This window comes from Urocitellus parryii, chromosome 6, assembly GCF_045843805.1.
Source record: "Urocitellus parryii isolate mUroPar1 chromosome 6, mUroPar1.hap1, whole genome shotgun sequence".
Lineage (NCBI taxonomy): Eukaryota > Metazoa > Chordata > Mammalia > Rodentia > Sciuridae > Urocitellus > Urocitellus parryii.
The window spans coordinates 148,086,655-148,113,427 of NC_135536.1; the positions used below are offsets into that span (position 1 = coordinate 148,086,655).

At 39.5% G+C, this 26,773-nt stretch overlaps 1 protein-coding gene across 6 annotated transcripts in view; it reads left to right on the forward strand.

Annotated features, from left to right (window-relative positions):
• Positions 1–26,773, forward strand: part of Tjp1 (tight junction protein 1) — a 230,210-nt gene that overhangs the window by 84,508 nt on the left and 118,929 nt on the right. Inside the window, exon 2 of one of the 6 annotated variants that reach the window (XM_026406958.2) lies at positions 1,352–1,428. The exons of 4 other annotated variants lie outside the window; for them this stretch is intronic. The gene's annotated coding sequence lies outside the window, so the exon portion shown is untranslated. Of the gene's footprint in view, positions 1–1,351; positions 1,429–8,092; positions 8,115–26,773 lie in introns of those variants that run through there. One more of the 6 variants, XM_026406959.2, reaches the window with a different exon arrangement.

Genomic DNA, 26,773 nt, shown 5'->3' on the forward strand with positions numbered 1-26,773 from the left:
TACAGTGTTTAGCCGAAAACCTTTTTCTAAGAATGTTTACCTTTGAAGAGTTACATATTTATCATACCTATTCACTTTATTAATAGCACCATAGGAATGGATCATCCCCTTCAAATATATGAGTGACACATTATCAAGCTCTATGTATGATTTGTCCATTCCTTTATGAACTTAAGCTGTAAATGTGTTATTAATAAAATATATCCACAGATTCTAAAAGATTTATAAAAATGCTATCATTCATTGACATGGAATTCTTTTATCACTAGAGGGTCTTCTCCTTCCCCTTCTCCATCTCCTTCTCGTCCTGCCCCACTTTGCTCTTCCTTTATCTTCTTCTTCACTAAAAATAAGTCCCATTCTCATAGTTAAAGCCAGAAATGAAAAAAGGAAACACTTCAACACCTCTTTTTCTTCTTTGCCATTCGGTCCTTCCAGTCGGAGGCCTTTAATATAATAAATGATCCCAGGGTGAAAAGGAAAAAGGAATACACACCGTTTCACTACTTAAAGTGTGTGTGTGTGTGTGTGTGTGTGTGTGTGTGTGTAAGTAGTGGGGTGATGGTTGCTGCAAGAAATGTATGAGGTTATATTAATTTATCTTATAATTTTATGTCCTAGTCACAATACAAAGTTAAGAAATTTCATCTCGGATTTAAGAGTAAATATAGGTTACTCAAGCAAGTATGAACAACTCAATGAGAAAAGAACACATTGTTCCCTGAATTCCCTGAGCATTCTGCGTGGTGCAGTCATCAAGTTGTCTCTAAACATCCTCAGTTGCAAGCTTCCCACGCCAGCAGGAAATGGACCCAGCCTTGCATTTAAATCCCAAGGCAAGCCTAGAGTTTGGAAGAAATCTTACTTTGGTAGATCCCAAATTAAATTTCCTTGGCAATAGTTGGAAGAAGCAGACAGATTTTCATTAGGCTTCAGGTTATACAAAATCAATCAGAGGTCGCTGTGTTTTTGCAGGGAAAGATTATTCAAGGTTCTTCTCTGGCAGGAACAATTGTCCTCCAGAGTAAGTAAAGGCACTCTTACCCCCTGCTAATTAGATCCGTTCTTTCAAACAACCCTTTTCAAGAGTTTAAGTGCTGTAGACATTTTTGTACTCCCTCAATGTAAGAGTCCTAGAAATGGCAAAATTGAAAGGGGCAATGGGGAGGGGAAAAATGACATATTGAAGGCATCAGATGAAAGCCTCACCAAGGCTAAAGAAAGATGTGGTTAATGGGTGAAATCTTGGGTCTATTTAGCTTTTTCTGTTTGCTCTCTAAATCACCCTCCACCAAATTAATCAAACCATTTTTTAAAAAAATTAATAAAACCCTTATTATTAAACCTGCAGGTTACTTCCAACTGAATTGGACCAATGACTCTTAATATAAGGAGGGTAAATAGAGAGGGACCTTCTCTGTTGCACAGGTACGTGCAGTTGCTTGTTCATTGTGCCCAGCACATTTATTTAATGCAGCCACCTAAGTCAATTAGGGATTTTGTACTTAAACCAAGTTACAAATTGAATTTTGGTCCTGTTCCCTCTATTGTGCATGATATCATGTGCCTCCTGGTCATTTTGTGGCCCATTTTCTGCAGTCTATTAAATGATTTGTTTGTATAGTCATTTAGAATGAAAGTCACAAAATCATTTTTAGAAAGGTTATTAGTGCCTCTAAAATCTCTAAGTGTTGCCAGAAATTCCTCAGTTGTGGACATTTGCAATGAGGGCATGAGAGTCATTTCATATTTGAGTATAGCTTTGAGCCTACTCATATCTCTTCCCCGCCTCCCCAAAACCAAAACACAAACACATACAAGCAAAAAGCATATGAGAAAACAAAATAAAATTCTGCCATGTCTTTGCTGGAGGGATAACTGTGCTAACAGAGGGCTCCCATGCAATCCTCAGTTAGTGTACCTGGGGAATTTAAGATTAGCTTGAGTGGATATGAGGATGGAGTTAAGTAATATTGACTTCTTAGCATCCAGCATAACTAATCATTCATTTGAAATTATGTTTGATGATGCCCTCGAGTAAATATTATAAAGTATCAGAGAAATAAAAATTTAAAACTTTGACACCAAAGTGCTGAACTCAATCATTACCCAAAATAAATAAGTATAAAATGCTGACCCTCAGTAATCTTAGTTAGATCTGTGAGACTTTGTTAGCAAACCAACATCTTTAAATGCTTTGCTTTTTCTGGCACAGAAATATTTTAGGACTGATGTAATAGGTAGTGTTAGGAAACAGATCACTGTTAAAAAAAAATTGTCATAGTTTAAATTGACCAGAGACCCTTTTTAAAGTTTCATCTTCCTAATTATCTGGGAATTATGATGAATATCCATCCACACAGCTTTCTGACTAGAGGGGAAATGTATTGATCCATTGAATAGATCAAACTTGAATCTACTGATAAACAGATGAGGGACATTAATTGAATTAAGTATTTATTTATTTATTTATTTGTTTGTTTGTTTGCAGTGCTTAAAATCTTAGTGCTCTACCCCTGCGCTGCATCCCCAACCCTTGGATAATCTTAATGGATATTTTACTTTCTCTTTCAGTTAATGTAATTCATTGGTAGACACAGAGAACCAGGCATAGAGAGTCAATTATCTGCCTAAGGTTAAACAATGAGACTCAGGTAATGAGGCTCTAAGCTTCACCTCCTATGTACCACACTGGACTGCCTGTCTCCAAAGAATGCACCAATAAGCAGGGAAGCAATGAAAAGAGTTGAAAGCCAACCTACAGAATGGGAGAACATATTTGCAAACTATTAGAACATATATCTAATGAGGTTAATTTCTAAAATAAGTCAAGAGCTTCTACAACTCAATAGCCAAAATACCAATAACCTGTTTAAAATATGGGCAATGAATGTGAACAGACATTTCTCCAAAGAAGACATACAAGTGGCCAAATGGTGTAGGAAAGATGCTCAATGTCATTAATTATCTGAGAAATGCAAATCAAAACCAGTGAGATATCATGTCGTACCTGTCAGGATGGATATTATCAAAAAAAGTTTTGGTGAGGATGTAGAGAAATGGGAATTCTTGTATGCAGTTGATGGAAATGTAAAATGGTGTTGCATTTTGGAAAACAATAAGCAAGTTTCTCAAAAAATTAAAAAAATGATCCAGCAATTTCACTTCTGGTTCTGTATCCAGAAGAATTGAAGTCAGGGTCTTAAAGAGATATCTGTGCTCTCATGTTTACTATAGTATTATTCATGATAGCCAAGATGTGGAATCAAACAACATATCCATCAACAGATGGATAGATAAAGAGAATGTGTTATGTACACACAGTGGAATATTATTCAGTTTAAAAAAGACCTGCCATTTGCAACATGAACCTGGAGAGTATTATGTTAAGTGAAATAAGCTAGACAGAGAAGGACAAACATTGCATGATTCTGCTTTTATAAGACATCTGTAGTACTAAACACATAGAAGGAAAGAATATAGTAACAGTTGCCTGAGACTGGGGTGCAGAAAATGGAGAGGTGTTTATCAGTGGGTGTAAAGTTTCAGTTCTGCAAGATAAGTAAGTTCTAGAGATCTGCTGAATAGCATAGTGCCTGTCATTAACAACACAGTATTTTTCTCTTCAGAGTTTTTTTTTTAACTTTTTTCTTAGTTGTAGATGAACACGATATCTTTATTCATTTATTTATTTTTATGTGGTGCTGAGAATTGAACCCAGGGCCTCACCGATGCAACGCAAGTGCTCTACCACTGAGCCTCAGCCCCAGCCCTGTTCTCTTCAAAGTTTAAGGATAGGTCTTAAATGTTCTTAGATGCATGCATGGATACACACGTGTGCGCATGCATACACATACACACACACACACACACACACACACACACACCCCAAAACCAAAACAAAGCAGAAAACAAAAACAAAAACACACAAGACAGCTTTGAGTGGTGTTGGATGTATCTAGAGTCCGGATTATGACAACAGCTTCAAAGATGTTTGCATGCTATACTGATCAAATTATGCAAGCTAAATATGTGCAGTTCTTTGTCTATTGGTTATACCTTGATAGAGCTGTTTAAAGAAGAAAGAAAAACATACACACATACACACACACACACACACACACACACACACACACACACACCAGACCATGGACAAGGATGTTTATTATTATTACAGCTTTGTTATCAGATACCAAAAAAAACTCTGACAGTACATTCACATAAAAATCATTGAATAAATTGTTGAAAACAATTGCACAAAGAAAAAGAAAAGATTAAAGATACAGTAGAATAGAAAATCAGTAAGTAAGCTTTTGTAATTAACTTCATACTAATGAGAAATAGTTTTGTTGCTTTTGTGTTTGTTGTTGTGCTGGGGATCAAATTCAGGGCAAACTTTCCCACGAAGCTATGCCTCCCCCTCTGCCCCAATCCAGCCAGTAGGAACACTTTTTTAATTTAAGATAATATTCAGCATATTTCAAAGCAGCTAGTATGATTAAAATATTCTTTCTTGTCATTCTGATATACTGACTTGATATAAGAAATTTGCCCAAATCTCATGCAGAAGGGTGCATTCCTGATGTCATGATTCTGTCACTGCACTACCTGGGTCAGTGGAGTGTGATTGACACTGCTGATCACAGGGCTGCTCTTGCTAGAGTAGACACTTCCTAGAATACTCAGATTTAGCTTTAAACCATTGTAAAAGTTGACCTGATTAATCATGAACATAGTCTTAGAAATGTAAATTTAAAAATATTCCAAAAGGGGGGTAAAAAGGCTGACAGGGCTTGGGGCCCTCTGGTCTTGGCTCTGGGCAGGCTCCTGGGCAGTGAGCCCTAGAGCCGACTCAGGGAAGAAGACAAGCTTGTCTTCTGGTGTTGAAAATCAGCCAAGGGGAAGCAGGCAAAGAAGGTCATAGGTCTCTTCCCAGACCCAAGACGACTGCATGTTGCTTTCATTAGATGTTTCTTCACTGAAATGATGATTGACATTCTTTTCATCCAATTTTAAATGCTTGTACACGAATGTAGGTGGGAAGAGGGGCGTGGAAAGGCATGACATTAATTAGCGTGCAGGTCATCTCCTGTATTTCTTCCAGGTCAGGCCCTCCTCCCATACCAGCTTCTTGTTGGTCCCAACAGAATGAGGGTATTATAGAAGCCAATGTGGAAGCAGATGCATATACAAGGGAAGTCATTTTTCATGTCAGCTGTTTACATGCAGGACTGGAAAATTATACAATGCCCTGGAACTCTAAGATTATAGGAACACCTTTCAAAGGATGTTTCTAGAGTCTTCCTTTTTTTCCCCCTGCAGATTTCTATTCTAAGAACAGATTGTTGTCATATACTAAACTGTGCCTTGTCTTTCTAAAATAAGATTCTATCAGAATGATCTGACTTTTAAAACTGAAGTGTTTATTTGCAAACGTATCAGCTTCTTTCCAGGCATTCATAATGGCTCCAGGGAAAGTACAAAGGCTGCCCCTGGAGAGCAAGTCAGTTTATAGTCACTTGATTAGTCACAATGAACCAGCTTTTGAAACATAATACGTTGCTCCCTGCACAGTGGTGCATGCCTGTAATGCCAGCAACCTGGGAGACTGAGGTAGGATGATGGCAAGTTTCAGGATAGTAGCAAGCACCTCAGCAACTTAGTGAGACTCTATCTCGAACTAAAAAAATTAAAAGGGCTGGGTGTGTAGCTCAGTGGTAAAAGCACCCCTGGGTTCAAGCCCCAATCCAAACAAACAAACAACTATAACAACAAGCCCTATATGTCCCTTTTAGGGAAAATTGGCAAATTTCAATTAAAAAAAAAAAAAGTCAAAGGAACCAAGAACAGTGATTCATGCCTAGAGCCCTAGCTCCTCAGGATGCTGAGGCAGGAGGATCCTTTGAGTTTAGAAGTTCAAGGCCAGCCTAGAGAACAAAGTACAAGACAACCCTATCTCCAAACAATTAAAAAAAAAAAAAAACACAAGTATTTATTGTCATTGTTTTAAATCTTCCATTTTATGTCTGGGGGTCAAATACTAAGGCAAATACGAAATCTTCTGCATCTGTTACTGCTTAACATGAAATTACAAGAATAGTGAATTTTTAAAAACATTTTTTAAGATTTTTTTTTAGTTGTAGATGGACACAATACCTTTATTTAATTTATTTATTTTTATGTGGTGCTGAGGCTCCGAGTGCCTCACCACTGAGCTACCAGAGAGCTACAGTGAATTTTAATTAATGTAAGATCCTAAATCAGGGGCTGGGTTTGTACTCGATGGTAGAGCACTTGCCTAGCATGTGTAAGGCACTGGGTTCAATTATCAGCACCACATATATTAATTAATTAATGGTCCATTGACAACTAAAAAAAAATTTTAAAAAATCCTAAATCAGTAAACATTAGGTGTTGAACACTCTTTTTTTCAGAGCAGTAGACTGGTATATTATACAGAAAATGTTGACAAAACTGAGGAGAAGAAGTATTAACCCCAGTTTAACCAAAATACTTTAATTTCTTCTGCATTCTGGTTACTCTAGGCTTCAGGTGTTCTCATAAATGTTTGTGTATTATATGTCCTGAAGAGATGGTGTTAAGCCATCACAGGAAAAGGTTTGGGACAATTTCAGGCTCCAGACAAGAATGTGTTGGGTCTTTAGGTGTGTACTCTGGGCACTGACAGATATTTGCCTCCAGGTTCTTTCAAGGAAAAGAGGGCTACTGTAGCCCAGGTAGTCTGTACTCATTGGAATAATCCCAGTTGTGTGTGCACTGGTGGATACTGTATGTATCCATCAGGAACACAAATAGGGGCAACTTTCTAAACTGTTCCAAGGGGTTGTCACCAGCCACACATGATGGAGGGTCACTTGAAATGTGAAATGTGTATCTGAGGTATAGAGTTTTGACTTCAGTAACAGGTACATTTGGTCATTGGAAATGCCACCTCAACAAGAAGATGATGACACTTTCCTCCTAAGATTGGGAAAAGAACCAAAACCCACATTCTGCCTTTGGGGGATCATTTATGGCATGTCAAGGAGAAGTTAGTTCTCGAAAGTTGCCAAACTGTTAGCTTTAGGAATTCATGAAGCAGGTAGAAAAGAGAACTCAAAGGAGTTGAAGATAATAAACTCAGGTGTCATTTTCCACAGAAGCAAAATAGTTCAGCAGAACAAAGTCTGTTGAACAAAAGCAAGGTCAAAATTTCTTTTTAAAAGCCCCTTAGAAATGTGGTGTATATAGAATTTACAATGGCAATTCACTCAACCATAAAGAAGAATGAAATAATCGCATTTGCTCATAGATGAATGGAAATGGAGAAAATCATACTAAGTCAAATAAGCCAGAGTCAGAAAAATCAAGGGTCAAATGTTTTCTCCCATATGTAGAAGCTAAAGCAAAATAAGGGAAAGAAGGCAGTTTGTGTGTATGTGTGTGTGTGTGTGGGGGGGGATCAGATCATAAATTATAGAGAAGATCAGTGAAGTAGAAAGTAGAGAAAAAGAGGGAGGGAGGGAGGGAGGAGGGTAAAGGGGAGCATTTGCATTATACATAATTAACTTAACAAAATCATGTTATATACATATATAAATGCACCAAAGGGATTTCATCTTTATGTATATATAGAACAATCAAAAATAAATGAAAAAAGAAGTGAAAGAAAGATCAATAAAGTAGAGGAAGGAGAATAGGAGGAGGGATGAGGGGAGGAAAAAACTAGGAGGGGTGCTAGATGGAGTTTGAAATCAAATTCCTTGCACATATGATTCTGTCAAAGTGAACCCAACTACTATATGTAACTATAGTGCTCTAATTTAAACAAAGAAAGAGCCTCTTAGGCAGGCTTCCTTCCCGCTGGTCTTCAGATGGTCACAGTGCCTCACAGGGCTGCACACTTCATAGGACAAAGTTGAAGGCTTTTTTTTTTTAAAGAAAGAATGAGAGAGAATTTTTTAATATTTATTTTTTAGTTCTCGGTGGACACAACATTTTTGTTTGTATGTGGTGCTGAGGATTGAACCCGGGCCGGACGCATGCCAGGCAAGCGCGCTACCGCTTGAGCCACATCCCCAGCCCCAAAGTCGAAGGCTTTGCTGGAAGTCCTAGTGAGTTGCCAGACTTGAACTGAACACTCCTTATGCACTCTCCATGTGATATTTGTCAATTATGTATAGATCACCTATATTGATGTTTATAATACATTGTCACAGCTGTGCATTAAGTTGTGGTATTTTAACACTGTTTTCCATTAAATAGGGAATAAGATCTTTTTGTCCCAAAAGCTCAATCAAGTTGCAAACAAAAATTTAAAAAATTCTACATTTGTTTAAAGTGATGTTTTTTACTCAATTTAGAGAATTTCATTAGCATGGATTTTGATGGACTAAACAACTCTTAGTTCATTGTATTACCCTTTTATCAGCTCAGAGATCATAGACAACAACAACTTGCTGAGGTTTCTTCTATTTCATAATGGGGTAGATTCCTTTTTCAACCCAGGGCATTGTCTCTGACTGCTGTCCACTATAGGCCGGTCTCGTGTGGTTGATGATGCCAATCCCAATCATGTCCTGCAACTGAGATGTGTTGTTTGTGAGGTTTGCCCTCCTTACTCGCTGCTGTGGGGGCAGCTTCCAGTAAGCCCAGGGTCTGATTGACCCCGACAGTGCACAATGGGTCCTGTGCAGCACTCTGCACCCCTATCCTAACACTCCCTAGCTGTCACCCTGCGGGCCCTTCTCTCCCCAGCACCCTTCCTTCTCTGCTGAGAGAGAAAGCCATGATGCAGCCTCAGGTTGTCCCAGAACTGACCCTGATTTTATTAATGTTTCCCTTATTGTTATTTAGTGTGTTAGTGGTTATGGCCCTAAAAAGAACGTGGGACATCATCTCTGCCTAAAAATTAACTGTGTAACTGAGAAATTCCCCATGGGAGATACATTTGGGTGGGTGATGGAAGAAGAAGAGGTAGAAGAGAAGAAAACTACTTTTCTTCCTGTCCCTTTGTTTTCTTTTAATTTAGATTTTTGAGCCTGTTGGGTCAGAGCTATGTCTTTTGCTGTACTTTGTGCAGTATCTAATATACTTCTTGTTCTCAGAAAAAGATTATGAAGTGATGGTTTGTAATCCATTTATGACAAAATGATTTCTAGATGTATCTGGAAGAGGAATACCTATTTGTATTGAAGTGATAAGGAAAGAGGGTATATCCTAAGTATTTCCCAGGCCAAAAAACCCCAAATCTTGTCTAAGCAAGTGGCATGTACTTATCCCTTAGCCCAAAGAAAAGGACAGTCCACACTTGAAAATTTTATTAAAACCAGAAACTAAAGGAAGGTATCGAGCATAGTGAAAATTGCCTTGGTAGTAAGAGAACAGTTCCTTGGAGCTGCAGGAGTGTCTTCTTCCCAGATGTGTTTCTAGTACCTGGGATAGGTTTGGTTGCAGGGGATGTCACCTTTGAGTTTGGGGACAACTAATAATCCAAAATTAGTATTTTTTAAAGAACTCCCTCACAGGTGATTAGTGTATTTGGCAAGATAAAGGCAATGGAGTGGTCTATTTAATAAGAAATTCTTTTGCCAAAAAGACATCAAAAGAAATGCTGAGAGCTGCTGGAAGCTCTGATCTCTTGCAGGACACAACGTGCCCTTTGCCTGCAGCAGGTCCTCATGCAAGCACTTGCTGAAGGCATCCACTCTTCCTCGGCAGATTTCTTCTACCAGTTTGAGTCCCATTCATCCCGCAAGGCCCACTTTAGACATAGCTTTGAGTCTCAAAAATGACTTTCTGTTGAAATGATTGATGTCCATCCCTGTGTCAGGTCTCAGAGGCAGGGACCTGGCCTCATTCCTCAGTGGAGGTAATGCCTGGCAGAGTGAACAGAGGACAGTTGAGTTCCCCTGGAAACTCAAGCAAGGGGACAGGCTACATGACCCTGGGTTGGTGAGTGGACCTTTTGGTGCTGTGGCTTCTCCAGGGTACAAAGGTCTAGGTGCAGGGTTGGGCTGAGGACTAGAGATTTGTATTCAGGGCCTGGTGCAGGCTTGCATGACATAGATGTTCATAGCATACTAGCTCCTAGTCTTGTTCACTCTTTCTCTGTAATTTCAGGACTTTTATATAGAATTTGCACTATCACTGAGGATCATAGAGCCTCTTTTTTCTTCCAGTTGAAGGTCTCAAAATTCCAAGTCACGAAGAGGTTAATTGCCTACAGGCCCTTGTTAGGGATGAGACACGGGGGTGTGGGGTGCAGTCTGTTGCAAACTACCAGCTTTCTCCAGTATCAGAAGTCTGTTTTTGTTATACTATCCTTGAACTGTGTTTTGTTTGTTTTTGAGTCTCTGTTCTTGTCTCTGCTTTCATCTTTGTTTTATATTTTTAAGTTTGAATTTGAGTCCAAATCTCTTCATAATTATCTCTGATGGAAATACAATAAGATTTACATCTAGGGAGAGAATCAAAGGAGTTGCCACACAATCTAGTCTAGCAGAATTAAATCCACATTTGTAAATACCACTCTAACCCTAGCACATTCTAGAGTTTGTAAGAGAAATAACAGGGTTATGATTCAGATTGGAAATTAAATGTTATCACTGAATCCTCCAGCTGACCACCTCCTGGGCCCTCCTGTGGTCACCATTGTTTCCCCCCAGCCTCTGAGGTTTCTTCTTCCACAGCCAACCCTGTCCCACCACCTGCCAGTCTTCCTTCCCACAGCTGGATGCTGTCTGCTCAGATGTAGAAGCACTTCTAAGGCCTTCCGTTTAAGAGCCCCCCTGATGGTTTTTTAATGTTTGTTGTTTACATCCCTCGTTTCTTACAGCAAGAAATCTATTTGGACACTTTCTTGAAGTTTGCCTAGCCAGTGGTTCAATGATGTGCTGCTTCTTTTTTTTTTGTGGTGCTGGGGATTGAACCCAGGGCCTATAAGAGAAACTTCGTGGATTGTTTATTATTAGCCCTCTTGGTTCTGTGAGTGGGCAGTTCTCACCTGGGTTCTCTCATGAGGTTGCAGTCTGGGCTGGGCTCGTCATACACATGTTAGTGCTTCTGCTGGTGTGGCTGGGCTGGCTGGAGGCTGTCTCCCAGGTAACCAGCATGCATGTCCTCATAAGAAGGCCTCTGGGGAAGTTGGGCTTCTGCATAGCCAGCCTTCCAGAGGCTCAAACTGCAGGATAGGATGACGTACAGTCAGGTCTTGGAAGTCCAACAGGTTAGCTTCTACTGCTCAACAGAGAGGTATCGCTCACTAGGGCACGGGAGGATGGGAGCAACTGGGAGGAGGGGTGTCATTTTGGGACATTAGCTACCACCGCAGGAAATAACCACTACGCATTTTCACATGTTATAATGTTTTTTGCATTTTCACTATTTTCTACATTTACTACAGTGTTCTCATTTTACCATTACTTTACTCTCACAATTTTTGGTCTCTCTCTTTGCTGATTTCCTGTTTTGCATACTTTTCTAGAACGTGTGTGGGAAATATCCCAAAAGTTGGGTAAGTGAGCCTTGAGTGCTGACAGAGGCTTCTGTTACCAGCTCTAAATGAGTGTCCAGTGTCCTGTGCAGGGGAGTATCTTTCCTTTCTTTTGTCCAGTAAAAACATGGCAGAGTATCCAGAGCTTGCCTCTGGGAAATGCCTCCTCCCTGCTGCCCAGAGGAGGTTGCTGGAGGAGGGAAGCCTTCCCTGTTCTGAGACTGGCCCTAAGTTCCCTTGTGACCTTGGGCTGGTTATCACATATGCATGAACTCAGTTTGCTCTTTGTCTGAATGTATGAGTCAATAAACTTGTTCATTTCACTAATTTCCCTTGTCCATCCTTAGCCTTCTCCTTGCATCTGTCTTTCATTTAAAAGAGCTGTGTTCAGTTCTCATGCATGTGCAGGTGACACCAGCCCCTCCTCTGTTAGCAGGCTCTTGGGAGCACAGGGCATTTTTCTGAGACAGAATCACTAGCTTTGCTGAGGTCCCTGCGAGGGACACTCTGACAGGAATTGATAAGGGCACGTTATGTAAAATCTGGAGGGCAGGGCTTTCCCTTTTAGGTCAGCACTCAGCCGCAAGCTAAAAATGCTAATCAACAGAAGCATTTTCTGTGTTCATTCCAGAGACTTTCCCAGGGGCACAATAAATCTAGCCTGCATGTTTACAGGATCGTTGTTACTTAACAAGTTAGTCTCCTAAGCTTAAGAGTTTTGGGTTTCATCAAACCTAACCCAACCTGCTATATTCGTAAGATCCATTGTCTACTTGTATTGTTCTCCGTACTGTAAGATAATTTTGCATACTTAAAGTAATTTTTATACCCAAAACGAACCTTACATGAAGTAGAGGAATACTCAAAAGTTACATCCTCTTTATCTCTCTCTCTTTTTTTCTTCTTCCAAACTTCCATCTCTGGGTCAGTTCAGTCTCTAGTCTGCCCGCTTGTACCCCCAGTTAGCTAGTTTACTCATTGACACATTCATTCACTGGTTCGATCACCCGTCCACTAAATGTCACTTTGAGTGATATGAATAATGTATGAGGAAGATGAAAGGATAGCATCCTGCCTTCAAGATGCTGGGAGTGTAGGGAGGAGGCAGACCCGTCAACAGGTAGTGTCAAGGCAGTGGGCTTGGGACTGCTGACCTGACTGTAAGATTCCCCTTTGACTTGGCTTCCAAGGAATCATCAGTCACTCCAGCAAGCAGTATGAGCAGGACGTGGGTTGAACCCAGTCACAGTGTGAATAGTGAACTGTGGGTAACCCTGCTTTTTTCTGGAACCTTGACCTTTGAGCAGAGCTTCTGATCTTGGGAGTATGGGCTAAATGCTCTCTGGCCCAGGGATGCTGAGATACATACTTTCTAGATTTCAATAAGCACAGCCAGATCCACCAGAAATGTCACATCTCATAGATACTCCCTTTAACAGTGTCTCAGAAAATGTTTTTCCCAGGCCCTCCTCAGAGTTTTGCCAGTGTGATGGGTAAAATACACAGTATCTCTCTAAATTAAGAAAGGCAGCCTTTTGTATCTATATTGCAGATAGTTTTCTTGTTTGATGTTGGAGTTTGTGTCCTGCATAGACTATCCTCCTGTGAGATATTCTCTGTTCACTCCTACTTCTCTTATGGCTTTATTTTTACATTTGGAAATTTTGATCCATCCAAAATTACATCTGGTATAAGGAATGAGATAGGAATCTGGCTTTATTTATTTTTTTCTCAGATGGCTACCTAGTTGCATTAAAGATATTTTATTGAGTAATCTCTTTTCTTGAAAAGCTGTCTTTATAGTTACATTCCTTAATTGTATGCTTTTATAATAAATTAAATCCCCTCACCTATTTTTAATTCTTCATTATGATCCATCAGTCTGTTTTGTGGACTTCTCCTTCAGTTCCAAGCTGTTATTGATTGATTGATTGATTGATACTAGGGATTGAACCCAGGAGTGCTTAACCACTGAGCCACATCACCAGCCCTTTTTAATTTTTATTTTGAGCCAAGTTGCTTAGCACCTCAGTAAGTTGCTGAGGCTGGTTTTGAACTTGAGATCCTCCTGCCTCAGCCTCCCAAGTTGCTGGGATTATAGGCATGTGCCACTGTGTTCAGCTCCCAAGCTGTTTTAATACTGAAGCCTCATAATGGGGAGCTTCAAACTTTGTTAACAGGAGCAAAGTCTTTCTTTTATGTCCTCAAAAACCAGTCTTTAAAGGAAGCTTGACAAAACTTAAATTTGGTTATTTTGCCTTAATAATTCATTTTCTCAATAAATATTAGGTACCGGTCGGTCTCTTGATTCATTCCTTCTCTTTTTTGCCTTCCATAAATGTTCATCTATTGTTGTTATGTGCTGGACACTGTTTGCTTGGAGATTGAGAGGAGAATGAGATTCCCTGATTTATTTATATCACAGTGAGCTTGGCTTTGGCTGCCATTAGAGCCCACCTGGAGGTCTTATACACAGCCACAATGCCAAAAATGGGAAGGAAGCCTCTTCAGCTGCCACCTCTGTATGTTATCCTAAGCCTTTGCCCAACCACTGAGCAGAATTAATAATCTCCTAACTGATCAGTTCTGTTTAATGCCTGGAAAATTGCAAAGAGGGAGGTAAGAGTTAATGCTCTCATCCTCTGTTAGGTTTTCTTAAAAAATATTTTTTTAAACAGTTTTTTTTTTTTACACACAGAGACAATTGTCAAGGGAATATACACACCCAACTAGCTTGTGGAAAGATAATGGAGAACTACAGAAAACTCCTCCACAGCGGCGGCAAGGGAAGGAAATACTTTCTCCTGACAGGAGCCTACATGGGCCACATGGGAGCCGCCAAGGCCCTACGTGAAAACGAGCTGGTGATCTTCTTTCTGGATGGCTGCTTTTATGTTTGAGTAAACAGGTTTCTAGTTTTGTCCTTTTGTGATGGTTATGACCTTATCAGAACCACAGATAATTCGTTTTTTTTTTCATTTGATTTGTTGCTCATAAATTGCCATTTGCTCTTACAGTCGAATGACTAAGTTCTCATGTAGGGCATAAACAGCCTAGGTCTTGCTCAACTTTGATGGGCTGAATTTTTTCGTGTTTAGGAGTGTTCCAGTAAGTCAGAAATGGCTCTCTCCATTTTTTACACCTTATATTTTACATGATTTATATTATTTGTCCAAAATACATGTCTTAAGTCTAGTGCAATGGATTTTGCAGGAGACTGTGGAGAAATTGGAAGGAACTAGAAGTGTGCCCCCTTTGAGCACCCACATGAATGAAACCAGAACCACATGAAGAAGCTATTAGATTCAGGCTGAGTGTCCTCCCCTTTCTCTGAGTGTTCAGGACACTGATGGTACCTCTCTGTGGTCCTTGTGGATCTGAGGAAACCTTTCCCTCCTCTGTCCTCCTGGTTCTCTCAGGTTAGAGTGACCACTGGAAAGAGGCTATGGATCTTCACAATCTAAAAAGGTCAGCTTAGTCTCCAACCAGAAGGCCTTTTAGTTTTTAAAAAATACATCTTACCTTACCCTTTCAGATAATTTGTTGTTGTAAAAAGCAAATTATATTTTCCAGTGGATCAAAAACATTGGAATGCTTTCCAAACATTCCAGAGTCTTATTTTCTGATGTGACATTTGACTTATATAAAAGCAGACTGTTTTCCCCCCTTGCATAAATATACACGAAGGACAGCTTTTGTAATATAGTAAATAAGATCCCACACAAATTCCACATGACACACTGTGTGGGGAATCTCACATAATAAAATGAAGAATGCTGCCTGTTTGTTTTCCAATCAATGTGGAGTTTTTATTCTACCCCGGATCTGTCAAAGCCATGTTCAAATACAGAGATGATGTATTTAAACATACTGATTTTAAACGGACACGTTTTCTACATAAACAAAACACACCCATTACTGCAGCCATCCTTTATATTTCAGAAAGGATGAAGGCAGGCTCTAAATATGGTTAATGACTTAAGCTTATGCTAAATTTGTGAGGGAAGATGTGTTGAAATTTAGGTGGTTGTTGCCAGAAAAGCACAGGAATGTGGGGGGCAGGACCAGGTGACACGGGGATAAAGTCATGCCAGACGTAAACGCAGATTTCAGAAGGTTTAACAGAGAATTAATATGCTGCTATTTTTGAAAAGGAGAAGGTGTCAGATCACCAAAAGGAGAAAAAGGTGCTTAAAATTGTATTTGCATTGAAGTTTATGTCAGCTCTGTATTTCCTTTCTCCAAGTGCCCAGGATGAAAGTGTACCTTTGAATTTGTTAAATGCATGTTTATTGCTGTCTCATTACCAATCAAGGTCAGAAAGCTTCTCTTAAATACCTCATGCCCCTCATTTTCTAGCACAGGGCCCAGGGATGTGAATGGATTCGAATAAGATCATGTGCATGTTTCTCTCACACATGCAACTTCTGTTTCTGTAGCTCTTCTTCTTCTCTAACTCACTCTCACTTTTCTACCTTCACTCCTCCTTATGAAATTGTTTCTCTAGCCAGCTTTCAAGGCTCCAGAGGGTCACGTTCGTTTTTTGTTTGATATTCATCATGATGCCCAGCACAGACCTTGAACCTTGAGATTGCTCAGTGCACCAAACACCTTTGCTGACCATTCTTGCTGCCCGGACTTCTCCACATACTCATGTTCCTCTGATGTTAGAGGTTTTCCAATGCTTTACATATTTATGTACGTTACCTCATTCTCATTCCATAGATGTTTGTTAAAATATTTTTTTTCAAATTAAAAAATACATTACTTCTGAACATGATAATATTCAAAATAGCCTTTATACCTTTGAAGGTCTTCCAGATATGGCAACTTTTCTTCCATGTAAAAGCACTCTGAAGTTAAAAGAAACAGCTCTTTATTTTGGGAAGACTATACTTTGAGGTTGCAGTGAACCTGGCAGTGTAGAATTTTCAACAAGACTAAACTGCTGAGTTTACATTAACGTGTGTGAGAATTACCTGCTTCTCACCCCTGCTCTTTGGTTTTAAATGTATGTTCTTAGTATCTTCATGGCGTTTGCTACTGTCCATGACTGCTGAAAGTGCAGTTCTTATTCTTTCAGAGGGCTTGGTGTTGGTCTGTATAGCTAAAACCAAGAAAAACAGCCACCTAATCTTGTCCTTGAATAGTTTCCTGGTCTTGTTACAGATTGCTTATTCTTTTTAAAATTCATTTGTAGATTTCCAAGTCAAGCAAATCATGAAGATCTTGGCTCACAGGAGCTTTCATGGTTTCCTGAGCATTCAAATCAGAGTGGGAAGGACTCTCGTATGTGTCACTCCTGGAGGGGATAAAGAGATTAAGTCTTTTGAATTTAGCTTAATGTTTTTCCTTCTATTATTTAACTTCTGTTTTCGAAAAGAGATTTACAAATAACATGGCAATTTTTTTTTTTTTTTTTTGTAAAATGAAAAGAAGTAATAGCATACACATGTTCACTGCTTGGTACCCAGGAAGGCCAAGTAAAAGCCTTGCCAAGTATAGAGGATTTGGAGGAGAGGAAGCACAGACACAGCTAACTGATAAGAAATGTGGGAATAGTGATAACACAGGCAGGAACTCAAGATGCAGTCCCAGAATCACACACCAGGTCTTGAAACTCCTAGGATCTGGCTTCCAGATTTTTTTCCCCCTGCCTTTATTCCTGTGTTGAGATGAGAGTTCTTAGGAATTAACCTGGCCCAGAGGCCTACAGACATCTGGAGCTGAAAAGACCTGAGATGAAAGTCCTGAGGGTAGGAAACCTGTGTAATTTTCAATAATAATGACCTCGGGAGAGCCAGGAACCTTGTTAAGCTCTTGGGTTACTAAGTTAAGTGAGACACACAGTCCCTATCATCAAGGTACTTAAACTCAGAAGGAAGATTCGGGTGAACAAAGTTCAAAAGAAAACAGAACATTATCATTGAACCAGGGCACATCCTCTTTATCTAGTAATACCACATCATTGTCTAACACCAGAGTCTTCAACTTCAGGAATATTGAATCTTCAAAGAATTTTGCTTCCCAGAAAACTCAGTCTACTTGCCGCAACTTCAGTGGAGAATAAAACGCAGTTCACAAGACGTTTTGAAAGGCTACATGTTTGTTTATTACTGTCACAATAGGCCAAGAGCCAGGAGTGCAAGCGTTCACAGTAGCAAGTTCAGGGAATGTGTTGTCAGCATTCTGGGGGATGGAATGTGGGCTAGGCACATTGATGTCCAGAGATTAAAACTTCACCCTCTGTTCTCCCACCTCCAAAGAGCAGCCACTGTCAGTCCACTTTCTGAATTATCCTGGGAGTACATGTTCTTCTCTCCTCCCCTCCCCTCCCTTCTCCTCCCCTCCCCTCCCCTCCCCTGCTTCTTAGACTCTTGTAGTGAACTGTTAGGAGAAACTCCTAAACACTTCCTCCAGGCTGTGCCTCCTGTGACAATCTCCTAAACGCTTCCTCCAGCAACTGTATTTTTAATATGGTGTCGTTTCCCTGATATACAAACCCATTGTCGATCCTGGGAGGATGAGCTCAGCCTGGACTTTGGCCTCACCTACAAGGTCCTTCCCAGTTTTCTCCAACTCGGCCTCAGCTTCCTCTCCTGTTGCTTCCCCCTCCCTTCTGCTCCAACCTAAGGTCCTTCACACTGGTGATTCCTTATGCTTCCCACAACATTCCTGTCCACATGCTTCTGTGAGTAAGCTTCCCTCCCACCACCCTACCTCCCACCCTAGTCCTGGAATGTCCCTCTTTGGTGAGTCTTAGTTCATGTCAGTGGGTAGTTATTTAATCAGTCCTTTGTCGGTGATACTACCCTTCCTTGTACGCTTCTGCAGTTAAACTTCCCACATTGTAATGTTTGCCTCTCTCACTAACTTAAAAATTCTTAACCTGGGCTGGGGATATAGCTCAGTTGGTAGAGTGCTTGCTTTGCATGCACAAGGCACTGAATTCCATCCTCAACACCACATAAAAATAAATAAATAAAATAAGGATTTATTTTTAAAAAATTTTAAAAATTAAAGAATTTCCTTTCCCCACCACTTAAAAAAAATTCTTAACCTGTGTAACTCCATATCATGTACAACCACAAAAATAGGAAGTTATACTCCATGTTTAAAGGCTATATCAAAATACATTCTACTGTCATATATAACAAAAAAGAACAAATAAAAAATTCAAGAAAAGTTCTCAAGAATGAAAACCAAGTTTTCTTCTCTGGATCTTTTTTCTTTATTTTAAATTTTTTTAGTTATACATGGACACAATATCTTTATTTTGTTTATTTATTTTTATGTGGTGCCGAGGATCGAACCCAGGGTCTCACACATGCGAGGTGAGCGCTTTACCACTGAGCCACAACCCCAGCCCTCTTCTCTAGATCTTTATCTTAAGCCCAGAGTAATTTTAGTGTAATCTCTTTGAATCTATTTTTTTTTTTTAATCTGTAAAGTAAAGATGTTGGACTGGAATGAAGTGGTCCCTTAAATAGAGGCCCACATTAAAATTACTTGGAGGTCAACAGACAATGAAGGGACCACTGTACGTACACATGCCAAGGAATGAAGTTGGACTCCTACCTTACACCATAAGCAAAAATTAACTCATAATTGATTATAGGGGGCTGGGGCTGGGGCTCAGTGGCAGAGAGTTTGCCTAGCATGTGTGAGGCACTGGATTCAATCCTTAGCACCACATACAAAAATAAATAAAATACCTGTCCATCTACAACTACAAATTTTTTAACTGATTATAGACCTAAATTAAAGAGATAAAGCTATAATATTCTGAGAAGAAAATAATTAAATCTTCTTGACCTTGGATTAAAGAAAGGATTCTTAGAGATGACATCAATAGTATAAGAAGAAGAAAAAAATAGATAAATTATACTTCATCAACATTAAAAACTTTGTGCTTCAAAGAATACCATCCATTAAGTGAAAAGACAACCCATAGAATGGAAGAAAATATTTGCAAATCTTGTCTCATAAAGGTATATATACATATTTTTTCTAGTATCCAGAATATATAAAGAACTCTTACTAGTCAACAATAAAAAGACAATCCAGTTTAAAAATGGTGAAGGATTTGAATAGACATTGTTACAAGGAAAACATACACAGATAATAGGTACATGAAAAGGTAGCATCCTTAGTTACCAGGGAAATACAAATCAAAATCACAGTGAAATGCCACTTTATATCCAGCGGGATGGCTATTATCAGAAAGATGAACGATAATGAGTGAGAGGAAGAATGTAAAGGAATTGGAACCCTCTTGCATGTTCATGAAAATGTAAAATAGAATACTTTGCAGTTCTTTCTTTTTATAAACATAGAATTATCTTGTGACCTAGTAATTCCATTCCTAAGGGTACATATGTAAGAGAATTGAAAACATACCTACTCAAAAATTTGTATGTAAGTGTTCACAGGCAGCATTATTATTTCATAACCAAGAAGTTGAAACAACCGAAATGTCCATCACCTGAAAAATGAACAGACAAAATGTGGTATGTCCATACAACAGAATAATACTCAGCATAAAAAGAAACTAAGTACTGATACATGCTACAGTATGGATGAGCCTTGAAAACATTATGCTACATAAAAGAAGCTAGATACAAAAGGCCATATATTGTATCATTCCATTTATGTGAAATGTTCAGAATGGGCAAATTCATAGAAAAAGAAAATAGATTCTTGGTTGCCAGAAGCTAGGGAACTGAATGGGTTGGGTAGTAGTGAATACACTCTGGTATGAGGTTCTTAATGGCATCCTAAATATGGAATTAAATAATGATGGTCGTATGACTTTGTGAAGACACTTAAGCCCACAGAATTATACACTTTAATAGGTGAATTTTATGGAATGTAAAATTTAGCTCAAAAAGCTGTTACTATTTTTAATCCCTCCGAGAGCTTTTCTAAAATGTGCCTGTGACATCTCGTCTTCCTGTAGTGAGTTGGATTCAGAAAGGCTGGGAGGTACCTCGGCTTTGCCTGCAGCTCTTTTTATGGCTTCATGAACTGAGAGTTTGAACACTTACAAGCATACCTGGACAAGCAAGTGTGAAATATCTTTTGGCTTTTTAGGTACTACTGTGAAGTTCTGCAGGTGCCTCTCCAGATCTCTTGAGGAGGGATTGGACAGCCTAGCTGTCCTGTAATTACATCCTGTTGCCTAGAACCAGGGCACAGCAGGACAGAAAGGAGAGGATAGAACATATAGGCAGTAAAACAGGACTCCAGGGAGGGTGAGAGAAAGGGAGGCTTTCTCTGGAGTCAGAGTTGAAGATGTAGTCTGGGAGTGTCTCCACTGCAAGGATCCTGCTGTGGATCTAGTCTGAGGCTGTCATCACCTTCACAGAGTGGCTGAGACTGCTCTGGGAGAAGCAGAGTTCCATGCTCGCCTGCCTCCAGACACTTATGCCTCTGGCTTCATTTGGTTGCTGGCCAAAACATCTTTGGAGAAGTCCTGTTGATTCCCCCCCCCCCAAGACAGTTTCTTGTTGAAACATAGAAATCACTGAGCATAAACATAAAAATAAAAACCAACTGTAAAATCCATTTACTTCTCAATATAGTGAGAAATAAATGTACAGCACACAACTGTTGGCTTTCTAGCTTAGAGAGTCAACATAGATCCATAAATAAAATCATGACAGTAGCAATCTCATATTCCTTTAGGGTGTGATGTGATACCTGGTCTTAGTGGCTGGGCTTTAGATAAATGGCAGCTCTTTTTATTCTCATCACTACAAATAAAAACTAAAACTTACAGATAAAAATTTTTAAAAATTGTGTTGCCTGTGAAACCATTTGAGTTTTTATTTGCCATCCTGTTTTGACTTTGCATAAACGCTGCTGGAATGTCAGCCTTGCAGGTATCTCCTCTGTACTTGAAAATTTTTCTCCAGAGTCACACAGAACCTTTCAAACAGTTCATAGTTCTTATGGAAATTAGGTAGACCATTATTTGTTTAATATTATTTCTACCTGAAATGTTGGAATTGGGATGTTAATATAGGGACACTGGTCAAAAACAAAAAAAGAACAAAGGCATAAACATTAGTAGTTTGAAGAATAAAACAAAGCCATTCTTTTTTTTTTTTTTTTTTTTTTAAAGAGAGAGTGAGAGAGGAGAGAGAGAGAGAGAGAGAGAGAGAATTTTTTTTAATATTTATTTCTTAGTTCTCGGCGGACACAACATCTTTGTTGGTATGTGGTGCTGAGGATCGAACCCGGGCCGCACGCATGCCAGGCGAGCGCGCTACCGCTTGAGCCACATCCCCAGCCCCAACAAAGCCATTCTTAACAGAACTCTTCCTAACAATATTTATCTTGGAAATGAAGCAACATTGGGAAGAGCCAGTGACTGAAAATACAACATATTATTGTTTAATTTTTAACAGTAGGAGTAGACAGAGCATGTCTGTCACTTTATGTGCTTCCCAACAGAATGTCCTGCCTCGATGGATGTGTAGTGTCTTTATATGACAATGTAGCACAAAATCATCTCCTACTTGGTGGCCACGGCATTTTGAATCTTTTTTTGAGACTGTTTTGCCTCATACCCAGTCTATGAAATGAGTGCAATATTTTTTATCTAAATTTGCATTTTTATCATTATATTTTTATTGATACATATTATATAATAAGAATAAAATATACAATACAGTATAGAATTATAACCACATTGAGTGAAGTTGGCAAGGTCTGACAAGATGACATACTCTTCCAAAAAGAGACCCTTTTATAACAAGACAAGTATCTTAATGGCTCATAGGCATGAATCAAACTGAACTATCCTAAGTGAAAAACATATAACATTAGGAATTATATTTGAATGTAAATAATTCCATTGGAGCAGTGTGACATCACGATCACCACTAATCATTCACCATCTTTTGAGTGCTAGGATTTGGGGGGGGGGAAGGGAGGATTGTTATTTCTAATCCTGCAAATAACCTCAAATGCTAGATTATTCTCACTCTGTTTTTTCAGTGAGGAAACTGAGGCTCAGAGAGTTAACTTCATCTCTATTTGGATCCAAACCCTACCCTACTAAAATGTGACATACCACAGAAACCACAAAAGGCTGGTTTCTGGTCTTGCCTTTTCTACTATGACTTTGAGTGAGGCATTTCATCTCTAGATTCCTCTTTCCTTATTTGTAAAATAAGAGACTTGAATTATGACATCTAAATTCTTTTTAGAGGGCTGGGGATGTGGCTCAAGCGGTAGCGCGCTCGCCTGGCATGCGTGCGGCCCGGGTTCGATCCTCAGCACCACATACCAACAAGGATGTTGTGTCCACCGAGAACTAAAAAAAAAAATAAATATTAAAAATTCTCTCTCTCTCTCCTCTCTCACTCTTTCTTTAAAAAAAAAATAAATTCTTTTTAGAAACTTTTCAGAAGTTCCTGAGAACAAAATGTACTTACAAGATAACTACTGAAACAATTTATCTTTATATATAGGTATGTAAAATCTTGGTCAAAGTCATCAGGAAATGACTGATTATCAAGTACTTAAAAAGTTATTGAGCTAAAAATTTTTAATTCATTAATTCACATTTTTATTCAATGCATCCAGTGCTTCTGTGGACTGAATATTTGTACCTGCACCACAATTCATATGTTGAAGTCCTAACGTAGGTGATAGTATCAGAAGGTGCTGACTTTGGGATGTGATTAGGTTATGAGGGTGGAGCCCATAGCAATGGGGTTAGTTCCCTTATGAGAGAGACTTGAGAATTTCCAATGTGAAGATACAGCAAGAAGATGGCCATCTCAGAACTGGGAAGCAGGCCCCAGAGCCCAGCCAGCCTAGTACATTGATCTTGGACTTCCAATCTCCAGAACTGGGAGAAACTATTTCTGTTATTTAAGCCCTCCAGTCTATGATGTTTCTGTTACAGCAACTCAGACTCACTAAGACAGCTTCTTGGTCTTTTTCAGCAGCATGTTCTTTTTGCAACTAGACTTCTGATGTGGAAAGTTGTGGGCTTCCTGAGCATCCTGTTATGCTTGAATTCGGGACCCCCAAAAGACCACCAGAGACCCAAGATAGACGTAAGCAGCAAAGAGGTGTTTATTGCGAGCTAGTCGGTCCTCCGTGTGCACACACAGCTACTGATGACGCTGAGAGGCCCTGAACCCAGGGTTTTATACACTCTCTGGAGAAGGCAGGGACCCCCACATACATCATAGCTTCTCCTAGCAAACCATCACACACTGCAGGAAAATCAAACAACTCCAAAACATGATTAGCACATTCACTGGCGAGAACAAGCTGGCAAGGGGTGATTGGTTACTACAAGAGGGGGATTCGTTTGAACTGATTGGTTTAAGCCAAAAGGAGTGTACGTGCTGAACTACATGGTTTCCCAACACGTTATCAACCACCATAAACTACTGGGAGGGTCATCTGGCATCCCAGATATTTCCTTGTCTCATGCTGATTGGTGGCTGCTAGGGGGTTACTATGGGTCCCCACCTAGCCTGACTGAGTCAGGGACACCTGTTGCAGCAGATCTCTCCTGTTATTTGTAGATAAACAACTTAGCAGGGTGGGAATGTGCCTAGGAGTGCTCTTGTGGGTCTTTCCAAGGACAAAGGTGATGTCCCTTCCTTGGACAGGCTTTGCTCTGAGGTAGAGGCTGGTTTTTCAATCCCTTTGGTGATGCCTGGAGTTGCAGAGGCAGATGAGGGAGACCCACATCCAGGGCTCAACATGAACTTATCTTCATCATCACTGACCCCTACTTTTTTTTTTTAAAGGTAGAATGGAACCTGAGTACCCATCAGGTAGCTTTACCCAAAAGCTGAGTTGCAAATGAAAGCAGCTTCTTCCTGAGAATTTTTCTTGCCCTTTAGAGAATTCTTTTTCTTAATGCTATTAGTATCACTTGAGTAGAAGTCACCCTTCAGAACATTCATTTGTAATCCTGATCATCTCTGTGATTTTCAGATACTTTAGTTTCAGGGACTTTTTGCTCAAATGAATCTCCTGCATACTCAGAATGAAGAACAGGAAGCAGAACAAAAGGAAAAACAAAACTTGCATTGCTGTTATTGAGAGGACCAGGCTGAGAACATGGAGGAAGCTGGACCCCCATTTCCTTTCTCTATCCCACCCCAATCCTGTGTTTGACAGCTTTCTGTCACTGTGACAAATACTGAGACGGACAACCTAAATAAAGGAAAGGCTTATTTTGGCTCACAGATTCAGAGGTTTTGGTCCATAGTCACTTGCCCTGTTGCTTTGTGCCGCAAGACACAGTACACCAAGGTGGGTGTTCATGGCAAAGGAAACTGCACATCTCATGGTACTGGAAATCAAAGAGAGAGACAAAAACGGGCTGGGGTCCCAATATCCCCTTCAAGGGCACATTCTTAAAGACCTCACTTCCTCCCATTAGGCCCCACCTCCTAAAGGTTTCACCACCTCCCAATAGTGCCTTGGGCTGGAGACCAAGCCCTTAATACATGATCCTTTGGGGGACATTCAAGATCTAAGCCATAACACACCCCAAGAGAACCTGATGACTTTGAGGCACAGTTTCAAAGCCACTTTCTCAAAGAAGGGCTGTAAATGGGATCCCACAGTAATTGTCAACCTCTCTGCCTTCTTACTCGGGCTACTGTGATTGTGAGGCAAGAAGGTCCATTCCTTTTTCCTTAAGAGTTTGTGGTAGATTGCATGGGTGTCAGAGCCTACTGATTCTTATTCTCAGATGGTGAATACGTCTGCTGCCTTGGATTCCTGATTTGGTTTTCCTAAAGCTCTTCTTAATGTTTGACTTCCTTTTATTTTATTCCTCAAAGTAGGTTTGCTCATTAAAGAAAATGCAGAAATTTGTGCAATAGAAAAACGTTACCATAGTCTCACCATTCAAAGATAACAACTATGAACACGTTGATCCTTCTAATCTTTTGTTCTAAATATAGGCTCAAAATATTTATATTCAGTTATTAAAATGTGGTAATATATTGTTTTTTCTCTTAAAATAACTTTTTTTTATATGACAAATGGCACTTTAATGCTTGAGTAACATTAGTGTAGGTAATGTTGAGTAAACAGTCCACCATAAATCCCCTATTACTGGACATCTATCTAAGTGGTTTATGTAATTATGAATAATTCTTCAGTGATCATCTATCTTAGGAAACACTGTACTCATGTTGCCTTAAACAATGCCTGGCATATGCCAGGGACTAAATATATAATCATTAGATTAATATTTCTGATTGCGCTATTTCCATATTTTAGATTCTAAAAAGCAGAATAGTAAGCCAAAGAAATGGAATCATCTTTAATATAATAAAATGAATTCATTTTGACATCTTTCATTAAAAGTAAAATTAAGGTGCAGGAATGCACCTTAACTCTGGAAAAAGACTGCAACAGGGAACTTACATGCCATTAATACTCAGTTCACTATCATTTAAGTCTGCCCTCTTTACATTTTTATTTTCCAGTGCTGGGAACAGAACCCAGGGCCTTATGCATGTTATGCTAGTGCTCTGCCTCTCAACTTCATCCCCAGTCCCTCTGTATATCCTTTATTCTTCTTGTCTGTCTGTGGAAGAACTGCCTGCTTTTCTTGTCCATGTGAGAGAACCTTGATGAAGCCTCAGGGGCAGATCCAGATCCATGTGATGTAAGAGACAGAATGATTAACTTGGGAACCCACTCAGCATAAGCCTTCATAAGCCTTCTAAGATTGTGGATGGAAACTTCCTTTTTTTTTTTTTCCTTTTAATCAAACCATCAATTCAGAAAGTTTCTTGTGTTGTAGATTTAAGTAATTTTTACATACTTGTATCCAGCTGTCTTTTGTAACTTTTTAAATCCATGTCACGCTTACAATGGATTGTAGATTATAGAAATACTCCTCTGAAATCCAAGATTATAGAATTATTCTTCTATTTCTTTATAGCACTTACATGGATTTTTAAAAATTATTTATTTTTTTAAGTTGTTAGAAGTCCAAAATCTGAGAGGGTTGTTGTGTGGTCTCTCCACCCACCAACCCCCTGCGAGACCTAGGGGGGAATCTGTTCCTTGTCTCTTCCAGTTTCTGGTGATTGTCCTGGCATCTCTGACCATTCTACTATGTGGGTGGCCTCATTTCTCCAACTTTTGCCTTCATTTTTACATTACTTTCTCTTTTCCTTAGTGGGATAAGGACACTTGTTATTGGATTTAGGACCCATTTGAATAATCTAGGATGATCTCCTCATCCCCAAATACTTACATCTATGGAGATCACTT